The sequence below is a fragment of the Lepus europaeus genome, chromosome 12 (assembly GCF_033115175.1).
Source record: "Lepus europaeus isolate LE1 chromosome 12, mLepTim1.pri, whole genome shotgun sequence".
In the NCBI taxonomy this organism is placed as follows: domain Eukaryota; kingdom Metazoa; phylum Chordata; class Mammalia; order Lagomorpha; family Leporidae; genus Lepus; species Lepus europaeus.
Genome location: NC_084838.1, coordinates 99,496,637 through 99,509,130, shown reverse-complemented (window position 1 = coordinate 99,509,130; position 12,494 = coordinate 99,496,637).

Sequence of the window (12,494 nt, the reverse complement as noted above, 5' to 3'; positions counted from 1 at the left end):
TGGGTAAGGAGTCCCAGCTGTCGCCACTGCCCTGTTCTCTCCAGTGGGCACTCAGGCAGCTCCCATGCTGTTGGAGAGACTGATGGAGAACGGAAGGGTGAAGGATGCATGCCCAGAGCGGGTGCGTGTAGAAGTGAGAATGCGACTCACGCCGGCACTGCGGCTTCCCTCCCCTCCTCCCAACCTCCCATCCGATGCAGGTCTATGTGCTCTACAGGCCCTGGAGGCTGACAGCCCCACCTGGCTCCGGGACCTGCTCCAATTTTCCCCCCACTTCCCTGACCTTCCCAAGGCCACAGTGGTGGTGTGGGGAGTAGACTGGGGATGCTGCCCTGGATCCCTGTCTATCTTGTCACTTGCTGCCAGGGGGCATGCTTGTCTGGGTACAGCTGTCCAGGCATGGGACGAGGGTCTGAGGGGATGGCAGGGCAACCATGGGGCAACATGGCCCAGAAGGCGTGGAACAGAGCCACGGTCGGCATCCACCAGCTGTAGTGTGAAACTGGGGAGTAAAAGGAGAGAGGACCTCCCCGAAGGCCAGGGGGCCTCCCTGCCCATCTTCCTGGCAAAGAGTGAATGCCCCTCAGATGTATGGGTGAAGCCATTCTACAGGAAGTTACACAAGGGCTTGCAGAGCCTGTGTGCTGTGTATCAGAAAGCAACCAAAATACATGCACACACACAAACACACACATACATACACACACATACACACGTGTGTATACTCTCACACAATGCACATACCTGTAGCACATATGTACACACATGGGCATGAGCACACAAACACACATGTGCATGTATGTAGACACATGTTGTTGAGTCATGAAACATGCTTCTGCGGGCTCTCCCAAGAGAAGGAACACTGGCAGCTAGCATGAGTGAGCGGCCATGGCCCCGGGATCAGTACTGACTCATAGCAGCTGCCACGGGCTCTCTGCCGCCGGCCCCTGCATGGGCTGGGGGTGCTGTCACCCCTCCTGGACACACCCCTGGTCTGCTGGGGGGAGGATGTGTGGAGCATGCAGATGGCGAGAACCCAGCCTTCCTCCCCACCTGGCTCCCCTGCAAATAAAGCGTGGAGCACTCTGATGTGGGAGCTCCTTGGCACCACCCCAAAGGCTGGGTCTGGTTTTCTGTTCTGAAGAGCTAAGCGAGGCCTGGAGCGAGGCGATCGGCTCACGGGGTGGGGGCAGGTGACTGCTGGCCTTGGGGACTTTCTGGGGCATTGTCCTGTGGCCATTCCCAGCAGGAGCGGGATGCCGTCCTTTGCTGGGTGCCGTGGAGCCACACTGAACTCAGACATCTGTGGGAGAGAAACCACCTGGCGAGGAGGTGAAGGGAGCCCGCTGCCAGTGGCTGCTGGGTGAACGGCCAGTGTCCTCACGGCTCGGGTCCCGGCTCCGGGGCAGGATGGCAATGAGGCGCTGGAGCACGGCTTCTCTGGCAGGACCTTCTGTTCCGCTGTTATTTTTATCTCTGGGCCGGCTGTGGTTTACCTTGACTCTCGACAGCTCGCAGCCTTCCTTGTGGCCTCCTCTGGGCGTTTAAAACATGCACCTGCCTGTACTTCGATCTTTCTGGCAGGCTCAGGGACACTGGGAGGCTCCTCCAGCTATGGGCCTGGTTGGGAAAGCACAGGAAAACCAAAGGAGGCCCTCAGCCTGTTTCTCCAGCGTGGCCAGGCTTTGCCCAGCAAGGTGGGCACAGGTGCAGCGCACAGGACCCTGACGGGGAAGGGGCCGGACAAGACACCCTTTCCTCCCTCCTGGACCAGAGTGGCTGCTGCCCACATGGAAGGGGAGGAGGCCCCTCCCCCGGCCAGCTGGAGGGCGGCCAGGAGCACTGGGTGCCCTTTGTTCCTCGGTAGTGGTGACTTCCCTCCTCAGGTCAATTACTGAGCCTAATGGAGCTATTACTTCTGAACAGCGCGTGCTGCCGGCAGCCCGTGGCCCGGCCTTCCTGCTTCTCCAGAGTATGGAGCAGGAGGTAGCCCCCTGGCAGGGCAGCAGATGGTCTCCTGCCAGGCAGGTGCACCTCCTGGGGCTGCCGCCCTGCTGGTGACATTAACGATCAGAGGAAGATGCTGGCACTGGGGGAGGCGGCTGTGCCAGACCAGGTGGCCCCAGAGAGCCACCGTGGAACTTGCTGCTATGGGGCTGGGCTCAGTTTGTGAGAAGGTGCGGAGGGTGGTGGGATCTTGCTGGGGGAGGCCCCTGGGAAACCTTGCTCCAGGTGCAGGGCCTGGGGGACAATGAGGTGAACACACGTTGCATGGCCTTGGCCCCCGAGAACTCTGCATCTATGATTCCTAGGGGCCCTCGGAGCTCCCCCCGCCCCAAGTCTACGCAGCACAGCCCCGTTCACCTCAGACTGTGCAGAGGACGGCACGTGTGACATGGACCCCGTATTTACAAGACACCCACATCTCATTCTGTCTTGTTGCTTCATGGTCAGGCCTGTGGAATGCTTCCCGGGCTGAAAAGGGGCAGGTCTGAGCGCCACTTCCTTCCCTCTTCCCGCCCCCGCCTGCCACCAGTGCAGCAGGTGAAGGAGTTAGTGCCCGAGACCATCTGCACTCAGCGCTGTCCCTGGAGCGTGCAGCCTGGGGTGCAACAGGCCTGTCCCAGGAGGTTCTGGGGAGCTTGTGTGCGTGTGCAGGGGCTGTGCTGGCCCACTGTCACTCAGAGCTTTCCCTTGCGTGCCTGGGGACACGGGACACTCTGGAGTAAACAGCAGGGCTTGCTGGCTTGCACGTGCATCCTGCAGAAGGTTTGGAGCTTGGCTCCTGTCCTCAGGGGGTTGAGGGTCCAGGAGGGGACATGGGCTGTGTCCACCCACAGCTGTGCTCCAGGGCTTGAGGGAGGTGGCTGGAGACAGTATAGAGGGTCAGATTTTCACCCACAGACCTCAGCTTCCAGATCTGGTGCAGAGGCATGGGACTGCAGGAAGTGGATGCACCGTGCTTACTGTGTGATCATCTTAGCTGAGGGGCTCAGAGGCCAGGCACGCAGGCGAAGGCTACCGTGCCCAGGGTGGCCGTGGGTCACCTGAGCCGTGGAGACAGGAGGGAGTGGTCCAGGGGTGGAGGCCACTCTTCCAGGCCCCATGGACTTAGCAATGCCTGGGGCGGGGCCACTGCGCAAGGCCCGCAGAGCCCTGAGCCACATGGATCCCGCCACTCTCCCTCCCTTCGCGGGGGCATCTTCCCCGGTGGCTGAAGCCAAGCCCCAGAGCAGCAGCCCAAGACACTGGGTTGTCAGCAACAGGTGTTGTTTTAGCGGAAAGCAGACTGTGAGCTATTCTGCCTACCCCTCGCCACTGGGGTCTCATTCCTCCTCGGGCACCTGAGCCCGTGGGACACACACACTCCTGTGCTTGCCTGTGGCCCTTACTAGCCCTATGTAAGGCCTCATGTGGACACCGTGGAGCTGATGGTCTCGTAGAGACCTGCTGGGGGCTGTGGCCTTGTCCAGGTGAGTGCACTCAGTGGGGTCAAGTCCCTCCCTCTCGCAAGGTAGCCTTCCATTCTGGCCCAGGAAGGACCCGGGCCCGCGTGGCCCCCAGGCTGGCCCTGCCCTAGTGTCTGCGTGTGTCACCCCATGAGTAATCCCCTCCTATGGTGTTGCTGTGTCTCCTCCCGGGGCACGACCTGGCCCAGCTCCTTTCTCTACCTGGCTCAGTGCCCTCTGCCCTGGGGGGCATTCAGCAAACGTTGGCTGAAGATCCTGCTCTGTCCATCAGGCACAGGGGAAGGGACGTGGCCTCGGGCAGCTCCAGCATAGCCATGAGTCAGAGCCATGGCTCGGGGAGACCCTGGGAGCCTGCAACCCGCTGAAGTCAGTGGCAAACAAGCTCTGGCTGCTCCCTCCCTTGGGGTTGTGATTCCTTGGTCTCCATCCCATCTGGGCATTTCTGCCATTGTCAGGAGCTCCGGGGAGGTGCTGGGCCCTGATCGCAGGCCGGTGGCATGTGACCTCGGGCCCCCGATGCCTTCTTTGGGGGGTCGGGGAAGTGGGGTTCCTAGCACAGCTCTGGCTGCTGCCCCATGCTGGAACTAACCAAGGGAATAAAAAGCCTGCCCCAGAGATGAGAACACAGAGGTGGTGGTGTTTTCCCAGATCAGCTGCAGCCCTTGGCACCCTGGGGGAGAAGTGGTTCTCCTTCCCACCGCCTCTCAGAGTGGACAGGAAACCCAGGGAGTGCCTGGCACGCTGTCGGGTGTGGCTGCCTGTGGGGATGGGTGACGGAGCAGGTTGGGGCTTTGGGTGCAGCGTCCCTGGCCTCGTGCTAACTGCCCAATGTGTTCTGGGTGCCTACTGTGTGCTGAGTGCTGGCCGGTGGGCACATGCTCCAGGGAAGCCCCCGCCCTCCAAGGGATGCCATATGTGGTACAAAGTGTGCACTAACTAGCCAGTGACCACAGAGGCAAGAAGGTGCAGTGAGTGTGGGCAAGGCCTGTGCAAGAACACACTTCTCAGGGCAGGGTCAGCTTCTCCAGTAGTGGACATGGAGCTGAGCGAGGTGGGCCATTGGCAGGGGTCTAGGTCATGCTGGGTGTATGTGGGGGTTTTCCCAGAGGAGATGGCATGTGCAAAGGCCCTGTGGTGTGTTCAAAGAACTGGCCGGCCAGTGCGTCTGGGACAGACACAGCCTGGTGCTGAAAGGGTCCATGGAATGACCAGCTTTTGCTGTGTGTGTGTGTGTGTGCATGGACGCACGGGGTGTTACTGCAGCTTTGCACAAAGGTGGCACAGAGCAAGGCAGCTGAAGCCTCCAGGGCAGGAGAGGAGGCGGGTCAATTATGGGATGTCATTCAACATGCTGGGGCAGTCTGCAAGAGAATGAGATTACTCAGTGCTGACCTGGAGGGCTGCACAGGAAGTCACAAACCAAGCCCGCTGTGGCCTGTCCCAGGGTGGACCTCTGAGGCGTGCCGGTCACAATGGGGGAACACATGGTGATGACGGGGAGCAGGTCAGGGGCCCAGCTTCCCTGCCATAGGGGGAGGGGACCTCAGGGGAATCAGCGTGCCCCTTACACACATGTGTTGTCACTTATCACGGTGCCATGGGTCACTTGTGTAACACGGAGTCAACCAGAAGAAAATGAGAATCGCAGCACAGTGACCGTGACCAGCCTCTGGGCCGGCGCAGCGCTTGGCCTGGCCGTTACGGCATCTCCGATCCCACACCGGGGAGCCAGGATTCTGTTCCTGGCTCCAGCTTCCTGCTAATGCCGGCTCTGGGAACAGGGGTAACAGCTCCAGGACATGGGCTCCTGCCGCCCACCTGGGAGACTTAGAGGGAGTTTCCAGCTGCTGCCTCTGGCCTGGCCCAGGGCTGACTGTCGCAGGCATTCAGGAGTGAACCAGCAGGAAGCAGCATTTTCTGCCCCTCTCTGTCTCTCCCTCTCTCCATCCCTAGCTCTCTGTCTTTGAAATAAAAAATAAAGAAAGTAGAAGAAATAAAGTCTAAACGGCGTACAGACGGAAGGAACAGTGAGCTTATGAAGGGTGGCTGGTACCCAATTAATCTTTGAATTCTTTTATTTTTGAAGATTTGTTTATTTATGTGAGAGGCAGAGTTACAGATAGAGAGAGGGAGAGAGAGAGAGGTCTTCCAAATGCTGGTTCATTCTCCAAATGGCTGCAACTGCCAGAGCTGTGCCGATCCAAAGCCAAGAGCCAGGAACTTCCTCCCAGTTTCCCCTGCAAGTGCAGTTGCAGGGGCCCAAGGACCTGGACCATCTTCTTCTACTTTCCCAGGCCATAGCAGAGATCTGGATTGGAAGTGGAGCAGCCAGGATTTGAACCGGTGCCCATATGAGATGCTGGCACTGCAAGCGGCGGCTTCACCTGCTACGCCACAGCACCAGCCCCAACCTGAGAACTTTTTTTCCAGCAACTTGAAAGCACTGACCTGTGTCCTCACCACTCTGCTTACTCAGAGCAGAGGGCAGAGCGTCCTGGGGGCTGGGCTGCGTGTGGGCCCGTGAAGCAGCTCTGGCTTCCTGGTTCCCGCGCCCAGTCTGCAGAAGGGCCCTTGGCTGGTGGCAAGACCTCGAGTCACAAGGAGCATTTTGCTGGAAAGGGAAAGCTCCCCAAAGTGCTGGCTCCAAACTCTGAACTGGACAATAAACGTGGCTCCTGGGAATGTCCATGATGGGCATCCTTGTCCAACCCACTGGTCACAGAAACAGCAGTGGTCTGGTCCTCTGAGACCCTGCTGCTCTCCTGAGCTAACGGCAGGACCACCCACCCTGCCACCTGGGAGCAGGTGCCCAGCCAGGAGCCCACGCCCTTAGCCACATTCCTAGGCTTGCAAACCAGTCTCGTGGGCATGAGCCACGGAGCTGGGCTGTGGGGCAGCACTGCCTCCTCTCTCCTCTGGGGCACTGGTGCCACTGATGGGCTGTGTCAGGGAGACGCAAGCTGGGCCTGGGACGCATCAGTGCCCTGCCACAGCACGGGGAGCCACCCGAGCTGTTCTTCTAGATCTCTATACACTTTGCCATCTTCATGAGTCGAAAGACCACTCCCTTGAAGCTAGAGGGGTAAGAACTTGCGACAGTGGGACTGGCGCTCTCCGAACCCTTAGACACACAGGGCCTGGCATCCCATATAGGCGCCGGATTCTGTCCCGGTTGCTCCTCTTCCAGTCCAGTTCTCTGCTGTGGCCTGGGAGTGCAGTGGAGGATGGTCCAAGTGCTTGGGCCCTGCACCCGCATGGGAGACCAGGAGAAGCACCTGGCTCCTGGCTTTGGATCAGTGCGGTGTGCTGGCTGCAGTGGCCATTTGGGGAATGAACCAATGGAAGGAAGACCTTTCTCTCTCTCTCTCTCTCTCTCTCTCTCTCTCTCTCTCTCTCACTGTCTAACTCTGCCTGTCAAAAATAAATAAAATAAAAAAAAATCTTAAAAAAAAATAGACACACACGTCTTACACTGGGCGCAGCAAAGGCCCTGCCTCCTGGCCCTGCTGTGGCTGGGGCACAGCCCATGTGGTAACACCTTTGCCGCCGGGGCAGGGTGTCTCCCTGAGCCAGCGCAGGAGTCAGAAGGAGAGACAAGAGGCAGCTTGCTGGGTGGTGGGGCACCCACAGACCTACTGCCCTGGGTCTGGCCGGAGCTGGCCTGGGCATCCAGCCCTCTGTGCCGTGGCCTTCCACATCCCTGATGTGACCTCTGGCTGATAACTCAGAGCTTCTGCAGCCTCTACCAGTGGGTCAAGGCTCAGAGCTCGAAGGCTGTATATGGAGGGGCTCTGAGAGCAGCCGCCTGTGGGGTGCCCGGGCCTTAGGGGCTGGCATCCAGTCTGTGTGCTTCTTAGCAGCTATAAAAAGGGAATTCTCCTGGGGCCGGTCTGCGGTGTAGCGGGTGAAGCCGCCACCTATGATGATGACATCCCATATGGGTGCTGGTTCGAGTCCGGCTGCTCCACCTCCATTAGCTCCCTACTAATGCACCTGGGAAAGCAGTGGAAGAAGTGCTTGGGCCCCTGCACCCATGTGGGAGACCTGGATGGAGTTCCAGGCTCCTGGATTCAGCCTGGGCCAGACCTGGTTATTGTGGTCATTTGGGGGTGAATGAGCACAGAACCACCCCCCCCCAGGCTCTCCAGCAATGTTTGTGCCAGCTGTGCTGTCAGGGATGGGGGTAGGGGGTGGGGTGGACAGGGCCCCAGCTCTTGTCAGAGATGCAGGGGGTGGGGAGGGATATTACCAAAGGAACTCAAGCTGAGGAGGAGCCCTGAGGGTGCTCCTGGGAGGGCAGGGGAGTAGGGGTGGGGTGTGGTGGGGAGCACACAGACACAGGAGCTTCAGCTGGCCCCACAGGGGAGTCTGGTGGCCCTGCAGAAGTGTCAGAGTAGGCACTGAGGCCAGGCCCCAGCTGCACAGATGCAGCAGTCTTGGGACGGCTGTCTGGAAGGGGCATGGCAGTGGCTTCAGCTGAGAGCAGCCTTGCAGGTGCTATCATCCCAGAAGCCCTTGGGGAGTGGTCCTGGCTGGGGGGGGGGCACTTTGGTCCTTTAGCCCATAGCGGGCTCTGTGGGGTGCAGGGCCGCGCCCAGCACTCTATGGAGGATCGCCAGGCCACAGCAGATGTGGGGCACAGTCGTGGTCCAAGAAGGGAGCCCTGGTGGTGCCCCAGCCTCCCTGGCCCACTGAGCAATGGTCTCAGCATCTCGTCTGCCCTGGGGGGGAGGGCGGGTCCCAGGATGGCTTTGATGGCAGGGTCCCTTCACCCCCCAGGCTCTCCCTGTTGATCTCCTGGGAAGCCCTGGAGCAGGCCAAGTCCCAGGATGCCCACCTGATGGCAGGTGAGGATGCACGGAGCTGCAGCATGGGCAGGACAGAGAGCCTGGAGTGTGACAGCCATACTGGCTTCTCTCACACCCAGGGGAACCTTGTTTCAGGGGCCGGTCAAAGATCTTGGAAGTCAACCCCTTGGCTGTTTCGGGTTGAACCGGGGACTCTCTGCCCCCAACGTCATGGACATGTTGATGTCCCTATGTGGAATGTGACTAAGGGGTTTCAGGGGGCTAGCTCCAAGCCACAGCCTGGAGACACATGGAAGGGATGGCTGGTATCGGCCAGAGGAAGATACTGGTCTGAGCTTGACCGATGGGAGTTCAGTAGGTGCTGCTTGTGGAGGCAGAGTTGAGGACAGTGCTTCTGGGGGTGAACGCAGGCCCCAGCTTCTCTTCCTCCACACTCATGGCCAAGATTGTAGCAAATGGACACCACCTCTCAGTCCCTCTCTAGGACACGGACCCCAGGTGGGTTCCAGACCCTCTTTAGCTGAGCGGACACCTCTTTCTCTTATTTTACTTCATTCTTTGCTTCTGCTGTGGATACAAGCATTAGTCAGCTTTTTGTCACTACCGTAAATCCCTGAGAGAATCCCCTCCTTCCAAGGGGAGGAGGAGGTTTGTTGTGCTCACTGTTTTGGAGGTTCACAGGCTGAGATCAGCAGTGGACGGTCGAACACGCTCAGAGGGAGGAGCAGGAATCAGAGAGCGAGCACGCCGGCCAGACTCAGGCTACAAAGGACCCTCTAGTCCTCTAGTAAGAACCATCTTCCCAGGGCCTGCCCCTGTTGACCTAAGCACCTCCCACTGCGCGTATTTCCTAGACACCATGATTGGGTCAAGTCTCTGCCTTCTTCCAGTAACACCACCCTGGGCCAGGCTTTTAACACATGGGCCTCTGGGGGACACCAAAACTAATATACCTATAGCAACGTGTCAGAATTAAAAAAAAAAACTCTTTTAAGACAAAATTAAATGCTACAGTGCCCAACCTCTTGGATCCTTCTCTCTGCTCATCAAGACAAGTGGACATGGCCAACATTTTTCTGTGCACTTTTCCCATAATTCCAGTAGTAAAAAAAAGGGGGGTGGGTTTGAATGATCACATTTCATGTACCAGCAGCCAAACAATCAAATCTGTGGGAAACATTGGCAAGGCCCTAAACCTCTGCTGGGCGAGATGAGTAATGGGTTTGCAGACTTGGTGCAAATCTTCCTTTAATCAAACTCTCCAAACTGGGAAGACAAAGCCCAGAGCGTTCCTAGGCAAACCTTGGGAATCATCGTCTGCCTGCGACGTGTGCCACAGCCAGCGCCAAGCCGTGAAGTCATTGCCCAAAATAGCAACTGCGTTCCCAGCAAACGCCTGCTGTGTGAAAGCTGCAGAAAGCCCAAGCGCTCGGGTGTCACCGGGGAGACTCGTGCCCCGCCTTCGTTTCCCGTTTGTGGTGCTGTACCCTGACAGTGGAAAGTCAACAAATGTAGACCGGCTTGGGAGGAGGAATCTCCCTTTTCCATTCCCAGCCCCAAACAGGGCTTTTTTTCCCCCCTTTGTTACTGTTTGTGGAGGGAAAGAAGGCAGATGGAAGAAATCCCTGTGGGCCATTCCCACCCAGATAGCACCTTGTTGAAAACAGATAGAACTGGCTTCAGGAAACAACCCCCCCCCCCCCAACCACAGCTCTGCAGGGAGAAGCCTCCCTGGGGGCCCCAGGCCTGAGCACTCCAGGCTCAGTAGAGATATTCCAAGTGGCCTAGGATGGGCTGGCTGGGGCGCAGCTCCCTCTATCCCCCACCCCCGCTGAGTCTTGCTCAGACATCTTGTCTACCTGCCACTCCGGGGTAGATAAAGTGAGTGTGGCTCAGGCCAGTCTGGGAGAGCCTGTGGGTGGCCGGAGGATCTCCGCTTTGCTTTTCTCAGCCCAGCCCAGGGGAACCACTTGAACAGCAGCCAGGCCAACAGACCGTCTGAGCTGGGAGGGACACTGACACTTTGTGGACCGCATCTAACAACGCACAGGCCGGTTCTGGGATTTTGAGCAGCATCGAGAACTTCAGGGTCAGTGCCCTTTCTCTGTGGTGCCATTGGAGCTGCTGACCACGTGGCCCACGGCGACCTGCTTGCTAATGCTGGCGGATCCCTGTTCTCCCAGGAGAGCTCTGAGTATGGTCCCAGCTACTCTGCATGTGAGCCAGGGTGATCTCCAGCTGTGCCAGTCGCCAGTCATTTAAGGACTCCCCTGTGTTGGGCACAGACAATTCTTCCCCGAGGATTTCTGCAGTTGTACTGTCGTCCCTCAGAAACCATAGCTTCTGTGCCCGTGTTCAACCAGCTGCAGCTTGGAAATATTTGAGGAAAATATGTGGCATTTGAAGTGAACATGTATGGGCTTTGTTTTTGTCATTATGCTCGCCACAATACAGGAAAACAACTATTTACATAGCATTTACACTGTGTGGGATATTGCATGTCACCCAGAGATGAGTTAAAGTGTTCAGGAGGGGGTGTGGAGGTTCTTTGAATATACTATGTCTTTTTTTTTTTTCCTAAAGATTTTTGTTTGCTTATTTGAAAGGCAGAATTATGGAGAGAGCAGAGGCAGAGAAGTCTTCCATCTGCTGGTTCATTCCCCAGATGGCCACAATGGCCAGAGCTGCACCGATCTGAAGCCAGGAGCCAGGAGCCTCTTCTGTGTCTCCCACATGGGTGCAGGGGCCCAAGCACTTGGGCCATCTTCTACTGCTTTCCCAGGCCATAGCAGAGAGCTAGATGGGAAGTGGAGCAGCTGGACTTGAACTGGTGCCCATATGGGATGCTGGCACTGCAGGCGGCAGCTTTACCCGCTACATCACAGCGCCGGCCCCAATACTAGGCCATTTTACATAGGGGATTTGTGACCCACAGGCAGCCACTTGTGACCCTGGTCTGACCCCCAGGGAGCCCCACCTCCGCCTGTCCCGCCCTCAAGACTAGGGCAGCCGCCAGGTTCCTCCATCTCCCTGGGGATCCTGCTTCCATCTGCATCCAGGCCCCTCGCTGCCTCCTGTCCTTTTCCAGGAACTTCCTGAGAATAGCTTCAAATGCATCTTTTTTTTAAAATTTTTTAAAAAAATTTTTTGACAGGCAGAGTGGACAGTGAGAGAGAGAGACAGAGAGAAAGGTCTTCCTTTGCCGTTGGTTCACCCTCCAATGGCCGCCGCGGCTGGCGCGCTGCGGCCGGCGCACCACGCTGATCCGATGGCAGGAGCCAGGTGCTTCTCCTGGTCTCCCATGGGGTGCAGGACCCAAGGACTTGGGCCATCCTCCACTGCACTCCCGGGCCACAGCAGAGAGCTGGCCTGGAAGGGGGGCAACTGGGATAGAATCCGGCGCCCCGACCGGGACTAGAACCTGGTGTGCCGGCGCCGGAAGGCGGAGGAATTAGCCTAGTGAGCCGCGGCGCCGGCCCTCAAATGCCTCTTGACCGAGCCTGGGGACGTGCCTCAGCTCCCAGACTGATCACCGAGCTCATGTTTCCCACCATGCCTTTGGGGTCTCTTTTCTGAGCGCCGCCCCTCCCCTTGTTGTGCACCTGTGCTTCGTGCACTTAGGTCCCTTACCGAAGGTGTGGAAGTATCATTTTCCAAATTAGAACCGCCCGGGTGTCCTAACTCCCAGCCAGTCCAGAAGCAGGGCCCCTGGGCCTGCAGGCACCAGGCAGCTTCAGGCTTCGGGACGCGGGGCCCAGCCCACACTGCTACATGCACCAGGTGCAGCTTTCCCGTCATTCCGTGGGCTCGGCGTCACTAACTGAGCCCCGGGCTGAACCACCCAACCCTGCTGGGGGTGGTTTTAACCTTCAGCCAGGCCCTCAAGGGGAGCCACAGAGCTGCGTGGGGCGGGCTGGGGACGCTTAGTGCCACCTCTTCCTCCCTCTTCCAGTTCTAGTCGGCTTCCGCGCCTTCCTGTCTGGGCGCAGATCTCCCTGTGGCTGTGGCACCAGCTCCGTGGCACCTGCTGCTGGCTCGGCTGCACTTATGCACACAGTTCCCTGTTGATTGGCAGCACCCCTGCCCCTGCACTGGCACGCGGGTGCCCTGTTTAGTGTAGGATCCCTGGGCTGGGGGCAGAGCTGCAGGCCTGCCCTAAGCATGTTAGATTGAATCCAGGGTGAGTTCAAGCTTCAAGAGGAGGAGCCACAGACCA